Source organism: Brienomyrus brachyistius, chromosome 7 (assembly GCF_023856365.1).
Source record: "Brienomyrus brachyistius isolate T26 chromosome 7, BBRACH_0.4, whole genome shotgun sequence".
NCBI lineage: Eukaryota > Metazoa > Chordata > Actinopteri > Osteoglossiformes > Mormyridae > Brienomyrus > Brienomyrus brachyistius.
Window position 1 is genome coordinate 20,544,299 of NC_064539.1, and position 15,103 is coordinate 20,559,401.

The 15,103-nt window shown below is 45.2% G+C and overlaps 1 long non-coding RNA gene across 1 annotated transcript; it reads right to left on the reverse strand.

Annotated features, from left to right (window-relative positions):
- Positions 1-263: 263 nt before the first annotated feature.
- Positions 264-3,061, reverse strand: LOC125746754 (uncharacterized). The gene is made up of 2 exons (XR_007399043.1): positions 2,848-3,061; positions 264-2,404 (listed from the first exon to the last, which is right to left on the reverse strand). It is a non-coding gene; the product is annotated as an uncharacterized LOC125746754 (long non-coding RNA).
- Positions 3,062-15,103: the final 12,042 nt, after the last annotated feature.

Consider the following 15,103-nt stretch of genomic DNA (forward strand, 5'->3'; position numbering starts at 1 on the left):
CAATTACAAGCAGGACTCCGCACATGGGTCTGAGACGTCAGAGCAGGCTGGGACAGCGATGAGGGGGGGTTGGGGTTAGGGGAGGCAGAGACCTGGAAGAAGGGGCTGAGTTAGGGGGACACTAACAGGGTTTACAGCCCAGGTCTTTTAAGGGGGGGCAGGACAGGTCAGTGTCATTTAATATATGTTTACCATGTCTGACTCCGCAGTCTGGCCTGTCCATATAGTTGTTAGAACACGGAAATATGGGAGAGACTCTGAGAAATAATGCAGGATGATTTAATAAAGATTCTGAATGTATTTCCCAAACAACTTAATCGAGCCATGGCAAATTTAAAACATTTTTTTTATTAATTTCACTTTTTTAAAAGGAACCAATCAAAAGGACCCGCCTCCTCTCTGATGGCAGTGGGATATTAAGGCAGTGCATGCTGGGAACTGAAGTCAGGGCGGTGCAGGGGTCACCTTAATCCCGTCAGGGAAGTGCCGGTGTCTGCAAAGTGGGGAAATCTCGCCTGCATATGAGGCACAGACGATGGCAAGTTCCCCAAGGTGAAACGTAGCGTCCCTACAAACAAGCGACTTTACAAAACAGAGACACAAAGGCACCACTGCCAAGACTTTGAGACTTTGGACGCTTTGAGATCCCTAATTGGACTGTCCGGCTTACAAAAAAAAAAAAAAACAACACACACACAGGTGGGAAAGTGAAAATGTAAGGCCCTGCCTGCACAAGCTGGCGGGCAGCACTGGAACAGAAAGCCTGCTGTCAGTGATCTTTACTCACAGAGGACCCGACCCGGTCCGCAGCGGCCTCGCCCACCGCCCGCTACTTTGTGCCTGACTTCTCCGCTCAGCTATCGCTCCTTTCCAGATGGCCGCCGTCAGCTCCAGGAATAACGTGCGAGAAACAGACTGTCCCTCCATCGATTTTCCGAGCCGCTTATGCAAGGGGGGGGTCGATAAAAGTACATGCAACTTGCAGAATATATAAGCAAGGAAACAAGAGTAAAATGACTGTAAGCTTCCATATACAAATGTTTACTCTATCAGGAAGCAGAGTAAGATAGATACAGACACACATTCATATTTGTTTTAGGATGACTAGGTAAATTGCACTTGTCTTTCAAATAAAAGCCTTGTGTGACATCTTTCTCTCTTGCTAATTACCTTTGCCTTAATCTCTCCTCCTTTCCCATCCTCTCCCTCCCTGGCTCTTTACATTTATCGTCTTCTTTCATTCTTGCTGCGCCTCTCCTTTACTCTCCTTCTCTGTCCCTCTGCGCTTCCCCATCCTTTTTTTAAATCGCCCTCCGTCCACAAGGTTGGATTTTCTTTATTTGGTAGCTAATCGGCGCTTCCGGTGGGTTCATTGCGTACCTTACAGAAGAGAAAACGCAGACCTCTTTCGGGAGACTGAGGTTTTGTTTGGCTGAGCGAAAATGACGATCGTACATAAAAATAGATGCATGAGGGGGAAGGAAAGTCGTGGAAATGTTTAGAGAACAGAGTGGATCTGGAGAACATGCTGGCTCTACTTTTCATAAGGTGCGGAAAAAATGTGCTTTTGAAAAAGCATGGGGTGTTGAGCATGCTCTGTGCTCTGTAGCTCCAGAGAAAATCATTCTTCATTTTAATTACACAGGTTCAGATATTATGATCTATAATTTATTGTTAAATTGTTTGTTGGTGTTGTTATTTCTGTTGTTATCATTTTCTTTTTTACGGAAGACATTTATCTTTAGAAATGAAAGCCAGGAAAGATAAAGGTGAAGTTTTCTTGTCCTCCGTCTATCTGTCTCTCCACCCTCCATCTCTCCCCTGCTTTTGTAGACCTTCTTGCCCTTTTTTCAATCACCTTCAGTTCCTCCACCTCTTTCTCACTCTAACCCCTGTAGTTGCACCCCCCCCCCCCCCCCCCGCAACACACACACACACACATAAACATTCAGTCACACACTTACATAAACACAAAAACCGGAGCTGACACATACACACACACACTTGCACATGCATGCTCTCACACAACCAAACACACATGCATTCCATTCAGTCACAGACCCACTCCCTGGTATTAAAATTCACACACAGTGACACGCGCAGACATGCAGACGCACACGCAGACGTGCAGACGCACACGCAGACGTGCAGACGCAAACGCAGCCCGGCATGGACGTGCAGAGACAGCTGTGCAGACAGTGCTGGACTCCAGTTGCCGCAGACTTGGTGACTTCACTGGGCAAAAATGCAGTCCTCTCCCTCTCTCCCCGGGCCGGCACTCACGCTCCCAGCCTCGCCGCTCCCTTTCCCCCTTCACCTCCTCGCAGATGTGCATCTCAGTGCTTCATCGGGGACCGTGGGAGGATCTGCGCTCCTCCTACCAGCTGCGTCTTCAGCAGTCAGTCTGGAAGCAGGCACACAGGCAAGGAGCCTCTTCGGCGAGTCACATGTTACATGCCTGTTTTCGGGTGACTTGAAATGGCTACACACTTCACACTGTTTCCTCCCGTGGATGCTGTAACCTTCAGCGGCCAGGTCCAGCCTCCTAATGATCACGTCGATGGTTGCACGGTATCATCAGGGAGGGCATTCACCTTACATAATAAATAGGACACCCCCCCCCCCCACCCCCGCCGGCCCCCGCGCACCACCTTGTGCTTCCCATGCCACATCAGGACCCAGTGAGTCAGCTGTCATCTTTTCCACCACCGGGGCAGACGCAGTGGTCACAGCTGACCAGGACACGTTACGTAACATTGCGCACATTCGCTCTCCAGCTGTCTCTGTACGTCCATGCGGGCTGTGTGGAACTGGCCAGTTTTAGCTACCGGCTTCTCCCCAACTCACCCGACACGCAGCAGTGTGAGCACGGCCATCCTTAATGGAGCTGCTGTTTCGGCCATAAGTGCTGCCTTCTCCCTGCGCCCCGCCCGTACTGTGCTGCAGAATGCAGATCCCACGGCATGCGGATGGAGGTGCAGCCCCGAGACCTGGAGATTACCGGCTCAGCTCCATGAGTCCCTGCTGTTACCCTCCAATAAATATATTCACCCAGCGGTGCCGCTCTCTAAATAATGTTTACAACCGAGATTTGAGAGAGATATTTTTAGACACCCGCGTGCTTATCAACACGCTATATATAACACGCCTCCCATGGATGGCATGTTCGCTGTACACGTTACCATCCCAGTGGCTCAGAGGGGAGCTCTTGTGGGGGCGGGGGGGGGGGGGGGAGTTTGCATGTTTGCATGGTACAGGGATATGCAGTTTGAATACTTGGTGATGCTAACTGTCCCACAGTGCATGTGTCTTTGTCCAGTGATGGACTGACATCCTGTCCATAGTGTATCACTGACTTGTGCCCTGTCATCTGGAATAGGCTCCAGCCCCCCTCTTGACTCTGCCCAGCATCATCAATCCTTTGAAATTTATGTCCTAGTGAGGTGTGTGTATATCTGTGTTACTGAAGAGCGTGCAATATCTCTACATTCATATGGTGAGAGTCCAGCTAGAGAGAGTGATGTATCACTACATTCAGATGGCCATAGTCCAGCTAGAGGGAGTGATGTATCACTACAGTCATATGGTGATAGTCCAGCTAGATGGAGTGATGTATTATTATATTCAAATGGCGATAGTCCAGCTACAGAGAGTGATGTATCACTAAATGCATATGGTGATAGTTCAGCTAGAGGGAGTGATGTATCACGACATTGAGATGGGGATAGTCCAGCTAGAGGGAGTGATGTATCACGACATTGAGATGGGGATAGTCCAGCTAGAGGGAGTGATGTATCACTACATTCAGATGGTGATAGTCCAGCTAGAGGGAGTGATGTATCACTACATCCATATAATGATAGTCCAGCTAAAGAGTGTGATGTATCACAACATTCATATGGTGATATTCCAACTAAAGAGAGTGATGTATCACTACATTCATATAGTGATAGTCCAGCTAAAAATAAAGATGCATCCTAACAATTACATGGTAGTAGTTCTGGTAGAGACTTGGTGCACATAGATATTTACGAATGTCCAAATGTATCAAAAGTTAATGCTTTTTCTGATGGCATCTCCCATATTTCACAGATTATCGAGGTCTACTGTTGTAATATTAAAAGCAAATGAAAATGAATAATATTATGATGGCAATATGCATTAATCGGGGTAACATATGCTATTACTTAAGTATTAATTGGCCACAAAGTAATTCTTGGTTATGTACTGATCGCATGTTTGTTCATCATTAATGAATTGTGACACATCTCATATCTCAAACAGTTACTATATTGATCACAATATTTGTTAATTCTGTAAACCTATGCAAACTACTGAAGGAACTACTGAAGGAACAAGTAATGAATAACACAAGTTACATACTGATCTCATGTTTGTTCATCATTAATGAATCATAACATATTTTTCTATGTCAAGTAGCAAGTATATTTCTTCATGATTAGTGCTGTGGTAGTTACTGAGTTACTACTAAGTAATTTTGCCCCCTCAAGTGAAATGTTACTGAAAATGTACCATGATATATCACTTAAGGAAGAGGAAGGAAAATCATTTCCTTTTTAATGCGAAGCAAAGACCCAAAAGTAGATGTATAATTTTTTCAGACGGGTTAGAAATAAATGAGGTGGCAGTTTGCAGTGGATATTCGAACAAACGTTAAATTCTAGTTTGTAGGAATATCTCTCCTGCTTACTGACAGTTCATGCCCTTGTTTATGGGTAAGTCACCAGAGAATTACCAGCCCTCCCGTTGCCTCTATTGGCCTGGGTAACGCTGGTTCTGGGTTCGAGCAGCGTGATAGAATACTAAGACAGAATGCTAGAATACTCCTTTACTGGAAGCATGGCTGCCTAGCCAACTTCCAGAATGCAACACCACTCAGTACCCAACATACAGCTCCACAGATATGTGGGCAGGAGGTGCTCCTAAGACAGACCTGGACATTGGATCCAAGGCCTTGTTCTAGCAAATAAAACATATTACAAAGTAGGAGGGCTATATTCACCAGTCTTCCATCTACCTATCAATCTATCTTCACCAACTGCTATCATCGAGTTAAGGTAGCAGTGACCGGGAAACCATAGGGCTCAATGCGGGCTGAGTGCCAACATGCCATCATTTCAATATTTAATAACTAGGTGTTGACGCAGCTCCACTATTTCTACCTTAAATGGCTGAATCTCAATGCAGTGCCTTAACTATAGTGAAAGTGTATTCAAAACTCCCTCTGGTCTTTGTATAAAGACATGTTTTCAGGTTCGGGTATAAACAGGTCACTTTGATAATTAAAATGAGGTGGTTCTTGTGGTCGACCTTATCTATACCACTCAAGATTGTGTGTACTTGGCTCAGTTGGATTTCCTAGAAACTAAAGTGCTTCTAACCTGTTCTTTCCTTGCAGCCCAAACAATTACCAATGTTGATCTCTGCTCAAGAGGCTCCATTTTATCAAAGAGTTCAGAGTTGCTCAAAACAACAGTGCTATAGAGAGTGTTGTGGGTGAAGTCTTGTTGGTACCACCTCAGCTACATCCTTGCTGATCCAAAGATCCTGTTTTCATTTTGATTGCTTTATTGCAGCACCAGGGTAAGGTTCTGTAGGCATCTATGTGAGCGTCTAAATCCTCCTCAGAACGTGATGTTACTGGCCCAGTGTCCCATGTATAGTATCCTAGGTATATAGCTTAAAGACTATACATTTCTCTGCATTTATCTTTGCTGAATTTCATTCTCAAGCGTCTGCCAACTTGTATAAATCTGTGTTGCATGCTAATTTTCTTTCATCTGAATATTTGTTCTGTTCATAAAGTACAACAGAGTATGTAACGTTTACATAAACTTGAACAAGTAATGGTCTTGATACTGAACCCTGTGGTACTCCATTGATTAGACAGAGAATGATGTCTTGCTTCCTGTTTGCTGGCTAAATCTTATATCATTTTTGTTACACTGGACATGATTAGCTTTGGGTCTTTAACATAAAGCTTTATCTTGATGTGTGTTAATAAATTTGGCTCACTTAAAACCATTCTTACTGTCAGCCTCTGTCAGTTGTATTCTCAAAATAAAGCTATGTTTTGTTTAGACAAGATGTATCCTTCAAAATAGACATCAACAATTCCTTATAATGTCATTGCTCAACAAGACATCAGATTTATAACTGCAATATACCTGTAATACGAATAAAAGTAATTAGTCTGTGGTTGGGAAGATTGGGTTTTATTTTATTGGCTGAAGCTACATTAGCCATTTTCTGATCATTCAGTATAAGAATCATTCCTGATGTTCTGATTCTCTCTTTACGTTGCAGTTCCCTACTGGTCCCAGTTCACTGGAATGAGCTTTTCTTGCAAGTCACTTCCCACTCCAGCTCTGGGAGTGACATTCCTGAGTTGTTCCAGGCAGTACCCCTGTGAGTGTTCCCATTAACCTTCAAGAGCTCCACCCAATGGCAACCAGGTGGTACAGTGCAGAAGGATCCCTGCAGAGATATCCTTTCCTGCAACCAGTCCATGGCTTGATTGCCTGTAGCTGTACTTTGACTCCCAGACAATCAAGCTATTGACATATAGCGCTCGCCCATTAAAGGCAATTGCTTCTTTTGCCTTTTTTGGGGGGGCCCCTCAGTCTCTAAAATACTTCCAACAGGCTGGTCCTCTTTCAGGCTTTTCGCAGAATTGAAACCAGGTTCCCACAGAATCTAAGGGTTGATGGATGTAAAAGCATAGAACAAAGAGGTCAATATCCCAAAGACGCCCAATGACACCCAAAGCATTTTCTCAAACGCTGAATATGTATATTGGTTGAACCGGTGTTGTACATTTATTAGCTTAGCTGCCACTTTTATTCAAAGTAATTTGGGGTTAGTACAGCAGGATCCCTGCCAGGCAAAATGGTTGAAGATTCTTATCTGGATAAAACCAGGCCGTGATTAACAGCACATGATAATCCCACACTCCATGTAGTTCCAGAGGCTTGTTTCTTAGCTGGATGACCACTGGCTGTCTCAGCAGTGTCTGCGGGGCGGTGTCATGTGACTGAGTTTATCCGTATTGATTTGTTCTGTGTATGTATTGGAACGTTTCATTTTGCTGCACCCCAGTAACTCAACCCCCTGTGTAACTCCAACCCCAAACCCTGTAATCTCCAGATGTTCATTCCATTCCCCGTTTGACCCCTGAAGCATCAAGCCGACATGTTTATTTTTTGGTCAGCCCAACCGAACCCAACCCAGCTCCTCCAGTTTTGCACGTAGGTTTGTGGCGTGATCCTGGCTGCTTAGTCACCAGTTCTATCCCTGAAAAGGGAAAATCTGTCATTTGCCAGTTCCTTGCAGCAAGTCCTGTTGTCAGGCAGCTCTGTTCACCATTCCAACCTGAGGTCACATGGTCGTCATTTGGATGACCTTACAAGGCAAACTTCTGAGCATGAGAGCATGAGAAAATGGTGGTTGCTATGAAGGATCCATGACGACCATCTAAAAAGCCAATGCTCAGGATCAGATATGGGATCGTATGTGGGATTGTACCCTTCCTCATGTGTCAACATCTTTCTCCAGATAGGGTCACTGTCTGTGTCCTGACCATGTACACTCTAAATTTCACCTTTGCAAATAAGTGCATGTAAAAGATAAAGATAAAGATATTGGGATTAAGGTATTGGGATACTTGCATCTATTTTGTGCAGAAAACATGACTGCAAAATATATAAAATGAAACAAGAGTGAATCTGTATGAAATGTTTGAGTATTATATCTGTTTTCAAGCTGGCAAATTTAACAAGAAATTTACGAGCAACGGTGAAATGAAAAGAGAAGAGAAATACAACAGGCAGTTCTGACGTTGCTGGAGAAGCACCTTCAAATCACTGCGCTAACAGAACATCTGCAGTAGACCCAAAAATGGCACAGCCACCCCGCTTCCAGTGGTCACGGCCCCCAAACCACGCCGGGCTCTGAGCAGCCTGTCTGCGGGACTTCCTGCGACATCCGTGTCCGCCAGCACGTTCACGGACAGGCAGCCTAAGCCCCGCCCCCCGAGGCCTGTGAGCCGCGCTGACAGAGAAGGCGAAGGGTAGCTGCACACAAAAATTCACCACCTCCTCAGAAAGCAAAGATATTTATTTTTGTCCTTATCAGACATTTCTATTATAGGCAACAGCTGACAATTGTGTATGTTCAGTCAATGATAGAACTGGATACATATATCTGTGTGTGTGTGTGTGTGTGTGCACGTCTGTATGTATTGTCACTGTCCAACGGAAAATAAGCATCTGCAAAAATCCCGTTATTTCAAGACTGCAAAAAATTCATTTTCTCAGAAACAACTTAACAAAATAACCCTAAAACAACACAAAGAGACACCTTTATCACCATGAATAGAAACATTTACACAGCCAAAAGTGAATTCAATGGTTTAATGTTTTAAATGGACATGGATGATTATCTGTGACCAGATACAGAATAACCTTGTTTTTTATTTGCAATTAACAATGATGTTAGCTAGCTAGCTATCTAGCTATCAGTGTTAAGCTGTTAAAACTAGTGATATAAAGTACTCCGTAGAAGTCCATCACAAACACAAATGTTAGCTAGTACAAATATAAATGATAGTTAAATAGATGACTTCATGAAACATTTTCTCATTGATCAATTCGAGGTCAGAATGAGTGCATTACATCTATAGTACGAGTCACAGTCAAAAAGTGTATGTGCACGGTTTTCACTGGACAGCAACGATGCTCCGAGTGGCCACTTTATTAGAACCCCCACATAGTACCATGCAGAACCCTGCTTTATTTCCTGAACTCCTTCAAACGTTGATAAGCTGTTCGTTCAGAGAAGCCTTCCTGCACACCGCTGTTACACGGTGCTGTCATTTTTGCACGTGTGGCCTCCCTGTTAGCTTTAACAAGTCCGGCCAGTTCTCCTCTGACCTCCCTCAGTAACAAGGTGTTTTGGCCACAGCGCTCTCACTCTGTTTTCTGTTTATTACACCAATTCTCTATAAAGTCTAGGCACCAAAGTATGCGAAAATTGCAACAATTGTTCTACATTTAAAATCACGCATCTTAACTGATCTAAAGCTTAGTTGAACCATAACGGAGCATCTTTGCCCCTGTCTGCGTGCTGCATATACTGAGTCACAGTACAGCCACATGATTTTCAGTTTGGTACAAGCAAAATGTTTGCCTTTACAAGCATATGAACCTAATAAAATGTCCAGTGAGTATGTGTTTGTGTGTGTGTAATTTCATTGAATTATTCTGACGGGATTCAACATCAGGCCATGTGGGACTTGAACAAAGCACATTATGGCACAGATCCAAGCGATGAACTAATTCATAGCCACACTGATCAGGCAGCTCCTGTCGCCACCGCTGGCACCAACGCAACCGGATAGTCGAATCTCTGAGCCTGCTGGGACGATTCATATTGCGCCTCTTTTTCCAGCTTCCCAGGGAAGTTATCACCGTGGTCTGAGCGCCGCATTAAGGGTTAACGTCGGCTCTCGGCCCGGGCTGAGAACGCTGGTCTCCCTTCAGCTCCGTAAAATCAAATCCATTCGCCATCCTCAAAAAAAAAAACGGAAAAAAACAAGTTGACTATTATCTGTTAGCCTTATAGCAACATTCAAGATTCAGGATTGAAGAATTTAATGTCTGCTTGTACTTACGGTGAGGTACTTTGACACAGAAAGATAACCTGACCCCATATGGGACTGGGCCAGTCATCATTTTAGTCTGTGGTTATAAAATAAAAAAATAAAATAAAACAGGAAAAAAAAATCTTTAGAGCTGGAACACTGGTGTAATTTGCTTCAAAGTAATAAAGACCAGTGATAAAATGTTTAATCTGCCTGGTTTCTCTGCGCTGCCTTTGAAATAACAACCTCTCCCGTGCTAAAGTCAGGCGCGCACACACAGGCACCCACCCACCAACACGCACACACAAAATGACACACATAACTGCACCCCCCACACCCCCCTCCTTGTGCTGTGCTTCTATAATTCAGATCCTGTCAGGCTGGTTCCAGACTGCTGGCGCCAGTCTCTCTCTCCCGGAAAAAAAAAAGAGCGAGCGACAGAGAGAGAGGGGAAAAAAAGTCAAGAAAAAAAATCTCTTTCAGGGACAAAGCTGTTGGAGCCACACACAGGCAGAGGGAGAGGAGCAGGGGATGAGAGTTTCTCCAGAAAGCCTTGGGTTTTTTTCCCCTCTCCCAACATTTTCCGCATATTCTCTCTCATTTTCTCTTTATTAAGTTTTTCTTCCTGTTCATTTGCTGATGTTTACCATTTGTTTCACCCCCCACCACACAGGCAGCATAAACTGTATCTTAATTAAGTATGGGAGCTTTATGAACTTTTGGTGAATTCGACAAATTCTTCGAAGTCTCAGCTCTCAGCGTACAGGCCAGTTTGCCAAAAAAAAAAATAAAAAATGAAAACACAAAATGTAAAAAATTTCATTGTTATACTAAATGAAAATGAAGCCAGTGGTGGAAAAAGGAGTTCGAAGACAGTCAGAAACTGCAGCAAGTTGTCAACATGTCCTCTAACGCTAAAAATATCCACAAGAACAAATCAGTTTATTTCTGTGCTAATGGACGGGTTAGCTGTGCGACGCTAACGCAGAGGAGCGGTCCGGAACCTCTCCTAGGTCCTCGGACTCCTTTTTGTTCAGCCATTGGAAACAGTGTTATGTCTGTGTCACGGCAGTGATCGCCTGTTCCTACGTGACAAAGTTTTTTTCTAAGGTTATATTCATAATTTTTCGGTGTAAGATTCGTTATTTTCTAGTTAAAGTGTAGGGGGCGCCCTCTGGGGTCAGATGGGAAGCACACCAGGTTCATCCTGGTATATCCACGTAATCTGCTCCCCCAGTTCACTGGACATAATGTCAATGTGACCATTATATATCCTGACACAGCCCCCAACCCCCCATATATAACTCTTACTCAAACCCTGCCTCATTGCAGGGGTTATTACTTCGACGGGTGACAAAAATGCAGCACATGATGTCCTTATGCATTTATCTGGGGTTGCAGCATGGGATAAATCTGCATTTAGGCCCTGCTCTCTCAGAGCATGCATGAATTGACAAGGCTGTATCTAGCGCGGCCCTGCTGGACATTGCCTGTCACCACACATGACCGGCACATTTTTTTTAATTCCACGTCAATACAGCTGATGACCTCTGTTGTCGTTAAGACCCTCTGAGCAGCACGCTGACATAGTAGCACACACCACGAATTACACAAATTACCATCTTATCAGTCTATTCACATATGCGTGGAGCAGCTATCGTCTTTCGGAGCCCGGTCTAGAGCAAGATCGCCGACGGTTTCTCCCAGCGTGGCCTGAGCTCACTGTCTGGCTAACTGGCTTGAGTTTCACTATGGAGGCGGATTTTTTTCGACTGCCGGGGCATAGGGAGTGTGCAGAGAGAGTGGGAACAGCTCTGAGATATACATACACATAAAGAAAGAGCGAGAATCTACTCAGATGGAGCTGGAAGAGAAGCCTGTGCTCTCACCAATGGGCATGGAGCAGGGGTACAGGCCTTGGGTAGGGAGGAGCAGGGCCTTTGGCAACAAACCACCAACCATCCCAGGGCCTACATGAGGGAGACAGGGGGGCGGAGACTGTGGTCCCCCTGCACCTGCTCCAGACCGGACACCCGCCTCCATGCTCGATTTGCATACCGGGCACCCATTGGGCGGCTTCACCCACAGGAAGCCACTTGGAGAGCCGGTGTCCTTCCTGACAGATGTCTGGGGGAGGGACCACGGCCCATTTCCATTCCAGTCTTTCTTTGTGTGTGTTTTAATTTTTTTTTACGCCTTCGTCTGTTGGAACCATCCAGAACCCAACTGCCAAGTTGCTCTTTATTTTTTATTTTTTCATGAGTCAGTGTGGCTAGGCCTAGCTGCTGCCGAAGCCTGAGCTATGGAGGCTGGTGTGGCCCCCATCCGCTGGCTGAACGATCGCTGCGGATACAGGTGGGCTGAAGCTTGCCAGTTTGAATCCCAGGAGGGTTACGACCACATGCAGACCAAAAGAAAACAATACCAGAGTATCCACAGTAAAATATGGGTCTGTTTAGATGGGAGAATACTTCAAGTCATTTTGGATTGATGTGTAAGCTAAGAAAATAAAAGGCGTGACCAGTGAGGGTTGCTGCTGCTTGTGGTGTATAACTACATAACATCCCTAAGCTAAGTGGGAACGTTCCCAGAACTTTAGCTACCTTTATGTGATGGTCTTCTCAAAGCTGGCAGAGAAAGTTCTTACTGCAACATTAATGGAACCTTATTTCCACATTTTACATCTTAACAAAGGTTCTGTCAATGTCAGCACAATAACATTACTACCTGAACACCTTTTTGATGCGATCAATGTTGAAAATTATAGTTTTATAATAAAATACTGTTCTGTGAAAGTGCTGTACATAAATACTACAAGCATACTGCCAGCCCCGATGCCACGATCTCCGATGTACAGCGACAGTCTTCCTGCTGCTCTACCACACCCTGCATTTGCTTTATATTATTACTCTTCGTAGTGGGATAATGTTCTGGGCACCAGTAGGAAACTGGACATTTTGAACGTTTCCATACCATAATTGTAACGTTCAGTAGACATTCCTAGTATGAAAAATTGTTAAGGGGGAAACAACATAGTTACAGATGGGGATCAATTCAGCTTTGATTGCACAAGTTGCCAAACAATCCGATCACATGGGCAATCTGCTAACCTGTATCTCTCTCTTTCTCTCATCCCTCCCTCCACACACACACACACACACACACACACACACACACACACACACACACACACACACACACACACACACACACACACACTTGGTGTCCCTATCCAAATCACAACACAACAAAAGGGAATTACAACGCAATAGTGATACTTTATTGATTTCCATGGGGAAATTCTCCCTTCGCCGACCCCATCTTGCTCTCCATGAGACACCTGCATATATGCAGGTGAGAGCAAGCTTGGGGGGTCAGAGCACAGGGTCAGCCCTGTGTACAGCAGCCCTGGAACTGGGGCTTAAGGGCCCTGCTCATGGTCCCACAGACACGTGAGGTCGGGGCTCAAATTAGCAACCTTCTGATCACATTTTTGTAAACTTAATGCCTTAGGTGCAACTTCTGTGGTACCAGCCCAGGTAACAATCAGGACTTACAGCATTAAATCAAACTTTTGCCTCATTTTTTTTTTTGGGGGGGGGACATGGTATCACTGCCATAGTGGTCTCACACTTCCTCTATAAGTGATGGTGCACAGGGGTTACATGGGGGCTGCCTCAGCAAGGAGCTGAGCCCTTCCGATCTAAGAAAGAAAACTGTGATTCAGATTGCGTCACCCTCCATCTTGGCTCAAGATCGATCGCCATCTTGGCTCAATGGCTCAGTCCCAAACCGGCAGAAATTAGAACCTTCAACCCATCCCATCCAGAAACATCCATCAAAATCAAAAAGCTGACACTGAAATTTACTCTGAAGAAAAATAATTCCAGGCAATTTTCTTTGTATGAACTCCTTCTTGATCTGGCACATCTGGTCCTGAAGGGAAACCAAACTGAGACGGCCGGGGAATCCTGGGGGGGTTAAAAAACACACAGGCGGAAAGATCTGCGCTCCCTTATACTTTAAAAGATTGTGATCTGAAAGCGCCGGTGTAGAAATATCAATAAATGAAGTCTGTTTGCAAGGAGAAAGTGAAATTCATGTCAGTCGTTTTTTTTTATTATTTTATTTTATTTCTCTGGGTAGCTCTGCTCAGCTGAAAAAGTCTAGGAAACCTTTTGGCTAAAGAGATTAGACTGAGTATGGAAGGAGAAATTTCAGAGTGGATGCTCCTGACTCCGAACACACGGGAGAGCAGCTGCTGCCTTTCCCATCCGTTTACCGCCGTACCAACGGGAGACCGTCCTAGTGAAAAAACGAAGCGTTATTTTAGACCTAAATATATTCGGCTTGCCAAGGGTAAAACAAGACTTAATGATAGTTTTGTTGGTCTTTCTATCTGCGATACATGTAATCGATTACGTAGTGATGTTACTCGTACGTAAATGCTATTTGTCGATTTACCGTTAATTAAAAAAGGAGCGAAACGGGCAGAGACATCCAAACCCCGGCTTAGCAATAAGAGAGCACGTTAAATGTTCATTATTTCCGCACGTCTGCTCGGCGAAGCCAAACACACCCTCTGATGTGTCTCAGATCCCGCAGCCTTGTGATGTTTTTTAAGAGGGGCGGCAAATTATCAACAGTCTAGTTTGATTCAAATGTAAAGGGGTGCCGGGGACAAAGCTGACTGTTGGAGAGGCGGTCTGCGGATCTCTTTCTCTCCCCCAACGGCTGTCGGGGCTCTGCCTGCTCACCCTCCCCCAGTTAGCTTGAAGAGACAGCCGAGAGAGGGAGAGAGAGAGGGAAGGAGGGAGAGAGGGAGTGAAAAACAGCTCAAAACGCAGTAACACAAAGGCAACGCTAGCTTTCCATCGCTGGCTTACTAATCGGACTCTTTGTTGTGCTCCGTGCGTGCCTGTCCCTGTCACATGACTGGGTTTCCATGGCGACCGAGGTCTGAGTAATCATTTGCGCAATGACCTTTATTCCCCTGGGGGGGATGGGGATGGGGGGGGTGGAGGCTGGAATGAAAGCGAAGCAGCCATAGAAGGGAGGGAGGGAGGGAAAGTGAGGAAGATGGGGGACGTGGGGAGGGTGGAAGGGAGGAGGGGTGGAGAGCAGTGGAGCGAGGCTGTAGGGACAAACAAAACCAAAAAAGAGGTTCTTTCTCTTCTCTCCGAGCAACTGAGAATCTGTTGGGTTTACTTAGATAACAGACAGAGCTTGTTAAAAAAAGGAGCCGTAGAATAGATCGAGCGGCAGAGTGAAAAGACCGGCGAGGAGACAAAGGACCATTAGAGGGACAGAGCCTTGGTCTGTACCCCGTAGAGGGTGGGGTTCGAAACAGCACACGCTGGCCGCCACGGTGATAGCTCCGAGTGATCAGTCGTGGCATGGAAGAGAGACGCGGAGTGGTTAGTCATTAGCCATGCACCCAGG